This window comes from Lissotriton helveticus, chromosome 5_1 (genome assembly GCF_964261635.1).
Source record: "Lissotriton helveticus chromosome 5_1, aLisHel1.1, whole genome shotgun sequence".
NCBI classification, from domain to species: Eukaryota; Metazoa; Chordata; class Amphibia; order Caudata; family Salamandridae; genus Lissotriton; species Lissotriton helveticus.
This window is the reverse complement of record NC_136065.1, coordinates 1,171,938,436-1,171,951,113: the sequence shown is the minus strand read 5'-3', so window position 1 is coordinate 1,171,951,113 and position 12,678 is coordinate 1,171,938,436. Positions and strand designations below refer to the sequence as shown.

The 12,678-nt window shown below is 43.4% G+C and overlaps 1 protein-coding gene across 4 annotated transcripts in view; it reads left to right on the top strand.

Moving 5' to 3' along the window:
* The window catches only part of CCDC186 (coiled-coil domain containing 186), a 603,510-nt gene that overhangs the window by 525,027 nt on the left and 65,805 nt on the right, over positions 1-12,678 (top strand). The gene's annotated exons all lie outside the window — the stretch shown is intronic.

Genomic DNA, 12,678 nt, shown 5'->3' with positions numbered 1-12,678 from the left:
AACATCTTCACTGGCTACCCATGCGACAAAGAGCAGTGTTCAAGCTGCGTAGTCATGCGCATAAGGCACTGCACCACTGTGGCCCCAGAAATGTACTGAATAAAATTGAATTCTACATCCCTACCAGGTGCTTAAGGACACTCCATCAAGCGCAGGCCAGGACAAAGCGTATTAGGAAAGTGAGGGCAGGAATACGTTCATTCTCATATCTGGCAGCTTAAAAAGTGGAACAAACTATCTCAAGCCCTACGCCTCTCGGCTGACTATTTAGCTTTTAGAAAAAAACCGAAAACTCATCTGTTCCCGAAGGCCTAACACCCGACAGATCTACTACTCTCACTGGCAGCCCTACGACGAATTCTCGCTACATAGCGCCGTAATGTCCATCGGAATGAGTGCTGCACTTTATAAATAAAGTATTCCCCCTCTTGTTTTGTAGATGGGCCCATTTTAATAAATGAGAATGAGGAGGTTTTGCAGTTATTTATAAAGATTCTTTAAATATCTCAGCTCTCCCCTGTGAACCTTTTAAAGGCACAGAGGTGCTACTTAACCACCTTTGGCTTCAATGGCCTCAAACATATCATAAACCTCTCCACTCACAAAGCCAGCCACATACTCTATCTTATCTTTACTTCCACAGACCAAATTATGTTGAAACTGTTAAGGAATTTCCCTGGACGGCTTTTTACTTGCCCTGGACGGCTTTGGATATGCCCTGGACGGCTTTGGACATGCCCTGGAGTGCCTTGTACTTGCCTTGGAGGTGCCCTGGACTGCCTTGGACGTGCCCTGGACTGCCTTGGACGTGCCCTGGACTGCCTTGGACGTACCCTGGACTGCCTTGGACGTGCCCTGGACTGTCTTGAACATGCCCTGGACTGCCTTGGAAATGCCTTGGACTGCATTGCACGTGCCCTGGACAGCCTTGCACGTGCCCTGGACTGCCTTGCACGTGCCTTGGACTGCCTTGAACGTGCCTTGGACTTGCCCTGGACTGCCTTGGACTTGCCCTGCACTGCCTTGGACTTGCCCTGGACTGCCTTGGACTTGCCCTGTACTGACTTGGACTTGCCCTGTACTGACTTGGACTTGCCCTGTACTGCCTTGGAATTGCCCTGGACTGCCTTGGAATTGCCCTGGACTGCCTTGGAATTGCCCTGGACTGCCTTGGAATTGCCCTGGACTGCCTTGGACTTGCCCTGGACTGCCTTGGACTTGCCCTGGACTGCCTTGGACTTGCCCTGGACTGCCTTGGACTTGCCCTGGACTGCTTTGGACTTGCCCTGGACTGCCTTGGACTTGCCCTGGACTGCCTTGGACTTGCCCTGGACTGCCTTGGACTTGCCCTGGACTGCCTTGACTTGCCTTGGACTGTCTTGGACTTTCCCTGGACTGGCCGCTACCCCCTTAAATTTGAACTAGTTAACTCTAAATCAGGAAAACCCCATTTAGGTAAGGGTAAACTTTCCTGCAGAAATTGGAAACACATCACACCTGCCACATTTGACAACCAAAGAAACCTACATAAACTTGTGACATTCAGCCAGCTGATAACCTAGTAAAATTATAGGAACTAATTTAGACCCTAGATACTTGTCTTCATGGAAGCCAAGCTTGTGAAACAGTAATACGACTAGCAACCTTGGTTTAATGACTGTCTTAAACAGGAAAAAAATGCTTTAAAGCTTTTGAAGAAATAGAGAAGATCGAGGCGGAAACAAAATTAACTTTCAAAGACAAATGTATACATACAATCACCTTATATGAAAGCCAAAAGTAATTTTTACTCCCAACAAATTCTGTCAGCCACCAATAACTTTTGTCCACTCTTTGCCGTTGTTGAATTTCTATATAATCCTCAGGCCACTACCTCAAATCTGACTTCATCACTAGTTGATCCACTTTCTTTCTTTTATTTAAAAAAAATAATAATAATAATTGCTGGACCAGGGAGGATCTCATCTACACATCTCCTGTTCCTAATCATCAGCTTAAACAATCAGCACTCCTATACATTTCCCCACCTCAAAATCTAGGCTCACTTATCGCAAATCAGATTGTCTAAAGCTCATTGCCACCAGCATCCAACTTGCTCCTTCGACTTTGCTCAGGACCTCATATTAGGTCTGTTGGTATCCACATTGCTGAGGATTTTACTTACATTATCAAAACCTCCTTGAAAGAGGGTAAATTCCCAGGTCCCCTTAAAAAAGCTATTGCTCTCCCTTTCCTAAAGAAAACCAAACTGAACCCTAATTAACCAGCTCAGTTTAGGCCTATATCTTTACTGCTTTATTGCTATACATTGATAAAGAAAATACTGGTGAAACCCCTTCAGGACTCTATAGAGGAATACATTGTCCTTGAATGATTACCTTAGCAATAGATGATCTCAAACATAACAGGGAAAGCCGAGAATTAGGAGTAATAATACTTCTCAATTTCTCTGCTTCCGATGACGCTGTGGATTACTCCATTATTCTTCAGCGCTTCTTGGAATGTAAAATAACCAGTGAAGCTCCTGCTAGGATAGAGTCTTTTCTATGTGGAACTTAACACATTTAGTTGGACCCTTCTTGGCTACTGTTTACTGCATTGTGGACTCCCACAAGGCTCTTCCCTGCCCCATTCTTGTTTAATATTTAAGTCCAATCACTGGCCAATCTGCTGAACACTCTAAATTGTGCGACCTGCCTATATGCAGATGACATAAATATCTTCCTCAATCTCAAAGAGTATGGAATATTCTCAACTACTGCTCTCCCTACCATTCCTACTACCAACTCTGACAGGATGAAAGCAAATATTTTAAAACATAATTCCTCTAAATCTGAAATTCTTCTGATTGGCAATCAGGTCAACTAATGGGACAATACTTTAAGGCTCCCTCAATTAAGGACAGCCCACAGCTTGTCTCAACTCTTCATAACCTTGGCTTCTGGTTACACACAGACCTTAATCAAGATCATCAAATCTCAAAGGTCGCCCAGTCCTTTATATATTAAATCTGTGCATCATTTTCCTTTCCTTAGTTTTTCGCAAAAAAAATGCAAGTAGCCAATGCATTTGTCCTATTGGGTCTTGACTATGCCAACTCTGCTCATTCAGTATTACCTTGTAAAACAATCCATGAACTGCAAAAGATCAAAAATGCTCTAGCCAGGTCCATTTATGGCCTAAAGAAATTTTAATCAATTCCTAACCCAGCTTAAGGAGCTTCCCATAAAGAAAAGTATAATCTTAAAAATCTCATGCATCATATACCAGATCTTAAATAAAAGAACCCCTGCTCTTCATTCATTAAACATACTTCTTCTCTCAATCTAATATCAACTTCTAAATCAAATGTCTTGGTTCCCTGTTACAAATACAAGAAGTGGGAGATCATTTATTCTGTGTTTTAGAAGCCATTTCCTGGAATAGATATTCCTATTGACATTTGTTACTTGCCATTGCTGTTGCATTTCAGAAAGATCTTAAAAACCTGGCTTTTAGCTTTCATCACTACCTTTGGGCTGTAGCTTCTTTCTGATAGAGACTTCTAGCAACAAAGTGAATCCAGTAAATTTTTCTTGAAGTGCTGATAGGAGGCGCCATGCTGCTCCACACCAACACCTTTCCATGCTGGAAAGGACTTGTGCAGACTATATAGTCATCACCCTGCGCACTGATGTCAGTTTCTTTCTTTCCATGCTACCAGATGCTGATCCAGAGCTCCTAGCTTCTCTGAGACCTATTTTGATTTTTTCCAAAGATGTCTCAATATGCATGGGATGACACCTCCTAAAATGACAGGTTTCAAACCCTGTAGGGACTGTCACAAACAAGTATCTGTTGCAGAGCCCCATCGGATGTGCCTGTGGTGCTTGAGGTTGCGTCAGGACTACAAGACCTGCAGAGACTGCTTGGTGATGCATCGGAATGCAAGGTGAAACTCTACGTTGCCCAGCACAAGACAATTCCTCGCCAGGACAGTTCCGAGGCACACTTTGTGTCCAAGGTTTGTTCACTGTCCCAGAGTTGATGGATCTGCTCCAGGGGTCGGACGTTGGTGCGTGCCCAGTCTTCAGGTATGTATAGGATGAACAGGAGGGAACCCATAGACCAAGTTGGGATGGGTGTAGACTGTAAGTATAAACAATTCCCAACAGGTATCAATAGGAAGACAATTTCAACGGGTGTATGCAATATGCATTACAAAAGAAAGAAAATAAGGAGTCACTGCAAATTTGAGAATAAACGGGTATTATTCACCATTTAGAAAGCAAGGCAGGTCTATTGCAAAATTATACAGTTAAACAGCACTGTACACAATAAATGGGGTGACAACCCGGTGGCACTTGGTGCAAGTGATATATACATGAATATATACAGTGAATAGTGATGGTAGTGCAAGTGCTAGGGTGAAAACAGCGTGGTCGGCGCGAAGTGACAGTGAAAAATACAAGGTAATGGCTCCAGGAATTTAAGTAATAATCACTTAAAACAAGATTCAATTTCAGGAGTACAAAACAAGTAGGGCGCCATGAAATTAGGCTGTGTGGTCGACGGCGTTTCGATCCTCATCAATCGGGATCATCATCAGGACGGGGTTGTCGGGGATAAACACAGTGATGTCCGCTATTGTCAAAATCGTGCGGTCGGAGGGGCTGGCTACGTGGATCCAGAGCTGAATGAAGGGTAGGAGAGGCTTCGGTCAGCGGGGGTGATCTGATCGAATCAGAGGGTTTACTTGTGGGTTAATCCGAAGTGCAGCTTCAAGCAGTGAATGCTGCACTTCGGATTAACCCACAAGTAAACCCTCTGATTCGATCATTCAGCTCTGGATCCACGTAGCCAGCCCCTCCGACCGCACGATTTTGAGGTTTTTTGAGGTTTAAGTGATTATTACTTAAATCCCTGGAGCCATTACCTTGTATTTTTCACTGTCACTTCGCGCCGACCACGCTGTTTTCACCCTAGCACTTGCACTACCATCACTATTCACTGTATATATTCATGTATATATCACTTGCACCAAGTGCCACCGGGTTGTCACCCCATTTATTGTGTACAGTGCTGTTTAACTGTATAATTTTGCAATAGACCTGCCTTGCTTTCTAAATGGTGAATAATACCCGTTTATTCTCAAATTTGCAGTGACTCCTTATTTTCTTTCTTTTGTAATGCATATTGCATACACCCGTTGAAATTGTCTTCCTATTGATACCTGTTGGGAATTGTTTATACTTACAGTCTTCAGGTAAGCATAAAAAACATAAGAAGTCCAAGTGGGGCTCAGCTCCCTTGCACATTTGCTTGATCAGGCGAGGGGGGCTTAGCCATCCTTCTCAATATCGTTCTCAAAGAGATCAAATTCCCCAGCTGATTCCAGCACAACTTCTACTTCAAGCAGTCGTCAACCACCTCCAACCTACGGTGAAACTCCTGTCATCTTTGGAATTCACTAGCAACGTTGTGAATTTACCCTTGATTCCTTCTCCGGCACTTCCCTTCATCAGAGGACATGGCTCGGTTTCATGCCTTCCCCCTGGAAAGAGTCCAGAACATTCAGGCTTTGATTACGATTTTTCAACCTTGCCCTGGATTTCAGTGAGATCTAGTCTAAGGCTGCTGGAACGATTGGCCTCCTGCATCCTGCTAGTCGAGCACACAAGGTGGCATATGCAGGGCCTGCAGTGGGAACTGAAAACCCATTGGACCCATTATCACGGGGACCTCTCTCCAACCATGCTCGGATTTAGGAGGAGACTGCGAATATCTGCAATAGTGGTTACTGGACTTCGATTGGGTTAGTGGCGGATCTCTCTCCCACCCAGAGATACATCTGTGATGGATGCATTACACCTGGGGTTAGGTTGGCCATCTGGGAGAGGTGGAGATCAGAGTCGTCTTGTCTCCAGTGGCATCCTGGCTCCACATCAAACTTCTGAAGCTGTGGGCCATCTGCATGGCATTGAAAGCCTTCCTAACGTCCATCTAGGGGAGGCTGTGCAGGTGTTCAGACAAAACCACCTCCATGTGGTTCGGCAACTAACAGAATGGGGTGAGACACAGACCCTATGCCTCTGGAAATGGAATCTTTGTGGGGATGAACCACCTGGCAGGATCCTTGAATGCCAGGACAGAAAAACTAAGCAGTCACCACCGAGATGGTCATGAATGGCAGTTACACCCAGAGATGGCGCAGGGTCTCATCCGTGTATGGGGATAACATAACCATGGCAAGATCTGTTCGCCAGCACCGAGAACGCGAAATGCACAAGTTTCCAAGGTGTCCCTTGCTCGGCGACAAATTACTCCTCGAATGGAACTCTGGACTCCTGTATGCCTTTCCAACAATACCACTCATACCTCTAGTTCTCAAGAAGATCAGGACCGACTGGCCCAAGTCATCCTAGTGGCTTCGGATTGGGCATGTAGACTATGGTAGCCAGAACTCCTGGATTTGAGCATCGGTCCTCTGACTAGGCCGCCCCTTTCGGAAGACCTTGTGTCATAGCAAGAGGCAGGGTTTTGCACTCGGGCCCTTGCAATCTGTTCCTTCATGCTGGAGAGTCAGCGGTAACAATTAAACACCTTCGGAGGGGGTGGTTGTTATTTTGGCAGCCAGTCATCCCTTGACTAAAATTATATAAGTCCTCTAGAGACAAATGTGTGACTTGGTGTGACGCCTGCCTAATACACCAACAAGTCAATTTATCTGATGTTGTTTCTCTTGCCCAGCAACATTTGCTTTGGGCATGGTTAAGGGTTATCTTTCAGCCGTTTCTGCTTTCTTATGGTCACCTTGTTGTTTAAGTCAACAGTTGTAATGCAATTTTTGAAAGGGCTGCAACATCTGTTCCCCCTTTTCCCTTTGTCATGCCCATTGGGGCTTTATCCTGACGTATCTGATGTGCCCTCCATTCAAGCCACTTCATAGCTGCCCTTTTAAGGCCCCTTCCTATCAAGACTGTGTTCCTCCTCACCAATTCCTAGCCATGGCATGTGAGCGAGCCTCAGGGTCTTTGCCATCCCCCCATACACCTCCTCCTTCCCAGACAAAGTGGTTCTGCGGACATGGGCATCCTTCCTGGCCAAAAGTTGTGTTGCCATTGCATGTTGGTCAAACTGTCACCCTGCCAGCATTCTATGCTCCACCATATCCCTATAAGGAGGAGGAGAGGCTTCATTGCTTGGACCTCAAGAGAGCACTTCGCTTCTATATAGATGGTACCAAATACCACCGGGTGGACAATCCGCTCTTTGTAGGGTTCTCTGGAAAAGACAAATCAGTGCAACAAAGGCTCATCTCCAGATGGATCGTGCTCTGCTTGCATTGGCCATGCAGCAATGCAAGTAGTGGAACTACGGAAGGATTACCCGCTCAATCTACCATGGCCAAAGCTGCTACCACTGCATTGGCACTTGGAGTCCCTCTTCTAGACAAATCGTCAGGCAGCTACATGGACATTCCTCCATACGTTCACAAAACATTATTGCCTCGGCGGTCAGGTTTGCCGAGAAGAGCATTTGCCCATTCCGCCCTGCAAGAATTTCTGGTTTGAGTCCATCCACATATGCATTTCTGTAAAAGTTTTTCTTTGGTATCTTTTCCAAAGGTGAGGAATCTGCAGCTAGAAGTTTCTGTCAGAAGAACAAGTTGGTTAACTTCTGTAATGCTCTTCTTGGAAGAGACTCTATCTAGCTGCAGATTCATCATTAACCCTCCCATGTTGTGAAATGATCTACCATTGGAGAGGTGACTTTTTAAGTTTTCGCATATCCCCTTAAATTCATCTTTTCTGTTAGCCACTCTTCCATGTCCCCTCTGAGGATTTTCTTGTAGTATGCCATCATGCCTAGCATGAAAGTAATGTGGTAAGCTCTCAGGCCACAAGGCAGGCTATGCAAAAGAAACCCTGCTGCAGTTATTCCAGTCATTGCTTCAATTTAAACAATTAGCACTTTGTGAATGGTTCATGTGCAAATGAGAATGCACATGCACTGAAAATCCATCAGAAAATGTTGGAAGAATTAAAATGCACAACTTTCCTTTTCTAATGGATACTTTTTCCTACACATTACTTATTTAGAAGTAACTCCACATGACAGGTTTTTTAGATTGTGCTATGTAATTCCTTTGCTATATCAACTGCCGACCCGCCAGACATCATTTTTCGAAGTGACATAGCAACTTAAAAAGGAGCCTTCCAAGCTGGTGGTGTCAATTTCTTTATTTTTGGGCACCATTTCTGGAGCATGCGGAGCTATTGTCTGTGCTTCTTTCACCATTTTCTCCTACTTTTTCTGACAGAATTATTTATTGTGTCGCCTTCCATGACTTCAAGCCTCATCTGGAAAAGCAGAAAGCAAACAAATGCCTCCAACCCACATGTGATCTCTGGGAGATGTCGTTTTTTTTCCCAATGTGTTCTGGACTCTGGCATATTCCCTTAACAGAGGGACTACCACACCCATAGTTCTGCCCAGCGTTGGCTACTCCCCCGGTCGGAAGGTGACTACGCCGGTCTCGACTGTCATTCCGGGCAACGCTTTGTCGCCTGTATTTTCTATGAACTGTGAACACTTTCTGTAACAAACGTCCGGGTCAGCGATCAACACCGGAGAGGCTTAGCCTAGGAAAGTGACCCCACTAGGCGCTGCAGTGAACCTCGTGAACCTTGTACCCCTCCCACCCTCCCTTTTCCCCCCGATATCGGACCTCCCCCGGAGGGGTTATGGAGCATTGTAGAGAGCAGTGTGATGGTTATGTGAAGAGGTGAACAAGGACTGTGGCCAAACCTTTACCTCATGCTGCTCATTTATGTATTGAGTTATTGAATTTATTGAACTTATCGATGTTATGCCCTAAGTCCTCTATGGGGCTATGATTGGCTGCGTGATTACTAGCGTTACAATTATGACCACGTTCTGTATGTAGATGTGGAGCAATCTTTGGCAGTTCATCAAATTTTGAAATATGGGAGCAAAACTGTGGAGTGTGTGAGGTCCAACCAGCCTGACAGCACTGCTGCTGGAGGGTAGAGCCGTGGCGGGAGCGTAAATGGCCTGGTTAGGTCCAGGTGCGGTTAGAAAGCCCCTTCATTGCTCCCCTGCCCCTGGCATAACCATCAGCAAGTCTCTTTGGTCCTTCTAGGCTGTTGAAAATAAAGAGTTGTGTTTGCTTTCATGGGACACCACAGCCACTGAAAAAGCGGGAGAAAAACAAGAATGAATGACCAAACTCCACTATTAGCTCACCAATCATCCTAAAAGCCCCAACAGGTTCCTTATGCTCAAGCCCTGCAAATTTGCACTCGAGGAAAGTGACTAGGGATATTACTCCCCAGTGCGTAATTATTCAATCCTCCATTGCGGAATATTTTAAACCTTCAGCGAAAACAATACAAGAGGATTTGAATCATCTAAGAATCTCAGTCTTGAGCCTTTCTAAATCTGTATTATATACTGACCAACCTACAAGCTCCTAAGATATGGTATTTTGATAATAACCCTGCAAATAAGCAAAGTCTAGACAATTCAGCAAATAAGCAAATTTTAGATAGCGCCGCAAAGTTGAGTAACAATCTAGGCTTTTATATGTTTGTTGTGAAAGCGCAAGTCCTTGTTCTGGCCCAAAGTCCTGCTTATTAACCTTTTAGTTAAAAGAAATCTCTACCTTCGATCGAAACGAGTCAACAAGCTTTGCCAATTTTGGTGCTGCCTGTATCGTAACTACTAGTGAAAGATAGCAGAAAACCTAGTATTACTTCAATGCAGGAACTATCTAGCCTGTACCAAAGTATGGAAAAGGCTGACATAGACACCTTAAGTCCGGTTCCATCGATAGGTTTAAAAAACTCTGATTCAAAACCGACCCTATCTCTGCTGAAAATTAACTTTGAACATGTATTGCCTAAAAATATGAATAAAATCAAGGAGCATCCCTCGAGTGAGTCTAGTTTACTAACGGCTGATCATGAGGTTGATCACAGGGAATTAATGAACAATTCAATAAAGTCTGCCGATATTTCCTTTATGAAATATGAAACAACCCCGACTCTGCGAAGTCCCAGGTCCATGGAATAGCTTGCTTAACACTATGGATGCAAAACAGCTGCCCTAAACTAACATTCAGATAAACTGAATATACCGGTGGAGTTGCTTAATACTCTTGCTCTTTTTGTTGCAGGGACAGATTCCAAATTACAAAAGCAGAGTGATTTAGTAGTTAAGGCCTAACCTGATACAAATAACCAACTAGTAATTTGCACTTGTGCCTGTATATTGGTTAATGTCTCAAGTCTTCCAATGATAGTTGGTTCTCTTGTGGATGACATCAAAATTATAGCCCCCATGCGGAGGGCAAACCCTGTAGAAAACCCGTTCCCTGGACCACATCTGGGACAAAGTGCCGCTATAATTCCTGAGTGCCGGTATAATTCCTGATTCACCAATTAGACAACAAGACCATCCAACAACGAGTAGTAGAAGCCAGGCGGAAGAAATTAAACCATGATTAATGTCCAACAGCTTAATGCAACTGAAACTGTACTGCCAGAGCAGTTGCTGTCCAGTGAGGTAAAGCGAGAGCAAAATATATCAAATTTTTCCAATTCACAAGTAGGTCTAAAACTAAGGGCCAGAAAGACTTAGAAAGGCTTGTAATAAATGAAAGAAATTACCAACAGCCACGAGGGTTGATGAGAAGATAAAAGACTGCTATCCTATCTTTAAACTTAAATCTTCTAACAGCTGTCAAAAACAGGCAAAATTGCTACTGTGGTCTATTGTCCTGAACGGCATTTACTGGCAGATACTAATCCGGCAAGGGGTAATAAATCTCAACCCAGGCTACAAACAGTAGGCTATTCAAACCAAGAAAAGATTTAAAAAAGACTCAACTCGCCCTGTAAATGATGTGAAATGTCGAATAAAAAACTCTATGGGTTTAAACCAAAATATTGTTCTGGAGACCTCACAGAATGTAAAACCAAACCAAATTGACTTCAAATAAAGCTAATAATGAACAAATGCCAAGTATCATTAGTGAGAGGGGGTACAATGTGGATTCCCAGGTTATTTCATCTTGACAGGGAAATCCTTGTAGTCCGAGGACAAATGGGAAATGTTCAGGTTTAAACCGAGGTAGTGGGACACATGTAGGTAGTACATTATCGAATGCAAAAATAACATTATCGAACCCTTCTACAAAATAATCTAAGTTAATCTTCATTCCCATGTGCGAATCTAGAGATTCCAATAACATTATCAACCGAAGTTTCATTTCAAAACTATTAGCATCAATTTCGATCTTATCTGGTCTTACGTCTGCAGACGTTGAGGCACTTCAATTTTAAGCAAGATCCTTCTAATACCTATCGTGAAACCATTCATGTCACATGGTCAGCCCCTGAAATGACTAACAAAGTATTTGATTGCAGTTCGCAGAGTAGAGTATAAAAGTTAAGAAAGATGTCTCTTTTAACTACCCAACAATCCTGATTCCCTCTCTGCCTTTAAAGAGGAACTGGCAGGCCACACTCCCACCCAATATTTCAAAACAGCCCACATCCCTTTTATGAGGTGCTATCAGACCTCTCTCTAAACTGACTAAAATATCATGTTTTCCAAATGCTAACTCAGTCTCTGACCCTCTCATCTGTGAACAAACTGAGAAGAGAAAAATTCTAATGGAGGATTGGAAGTGGCTTCTGTCAGCTCTATCTAGACCAATGGCCACTAGTGAAAATTGATGTGCAGTTAATTTTGATCAGAAACAATTACCCATGAGAATTTGTTCTTGGAATGTTCACGGCCTAACAATGCTTCTGGAAGATCCAGCGGCAATATCATTCTTACATAGTTTTGAAATCTTGATTTTCCAAGAAACAAGGAGAGATCAGTGCACTCTGATCATCATCTGTCATGAATTTACTATTAATGCCATACGTTCATCACATCTACGCCGAGCCAAAGGAGAGTTAGCAATATATGTAGCATCAGAACAAGACATTGAAGTTTAAGTACTTACCTTCAAATTGACATGGCTGAAATGTATTCAATTACAATATCCAGCTCCGATATTTCTATTAAATATTTATTTGAGGATGAGGAGAAATAACAAGATAACTCAACTTGCCATTCTATGGGAAATTGTTAAATCACTTGCTTTTCAGTATCCCAACACAGACCTAATAATTGCTGGTGTTTTCCATATTCATCTAAATACAAGCAGCTCAATATTGATATAAATATCTGGCAAGTCACGTTTCAATATTGCACAAATCTGTTGTGAGCAACTCCAACAATTTGATCTATTGGTGCTTATTGGATGTGTTCCAGATATGTTACTACAATTCCGACATCATGGCTTCCCGCCACAGTTCTGTAGTTGATTACACCAGGGCTGGCTTGCTTATGTTACTGGCTATTTTGTAACGCCAAGACTTGAAAGTGACCACAATCCACAAGAACTAACTTTGGAATTGTCTGTGTGTCATATGCAGAAATCCATTTGTGTAATCACCAGTATTTCTCTGGAACAAAAAACTCAGTAACTTAATTGGAACAAGTTTGGGAGAACTTGTTTTGATGGAGCCAAGTAAAACATGCAGGAAACCCACCTGGCTGGAAAGCTTCTGAGGCCTTCCTTGCCTATTAGGGTGTGTCTTGTAATGCTATACCGCC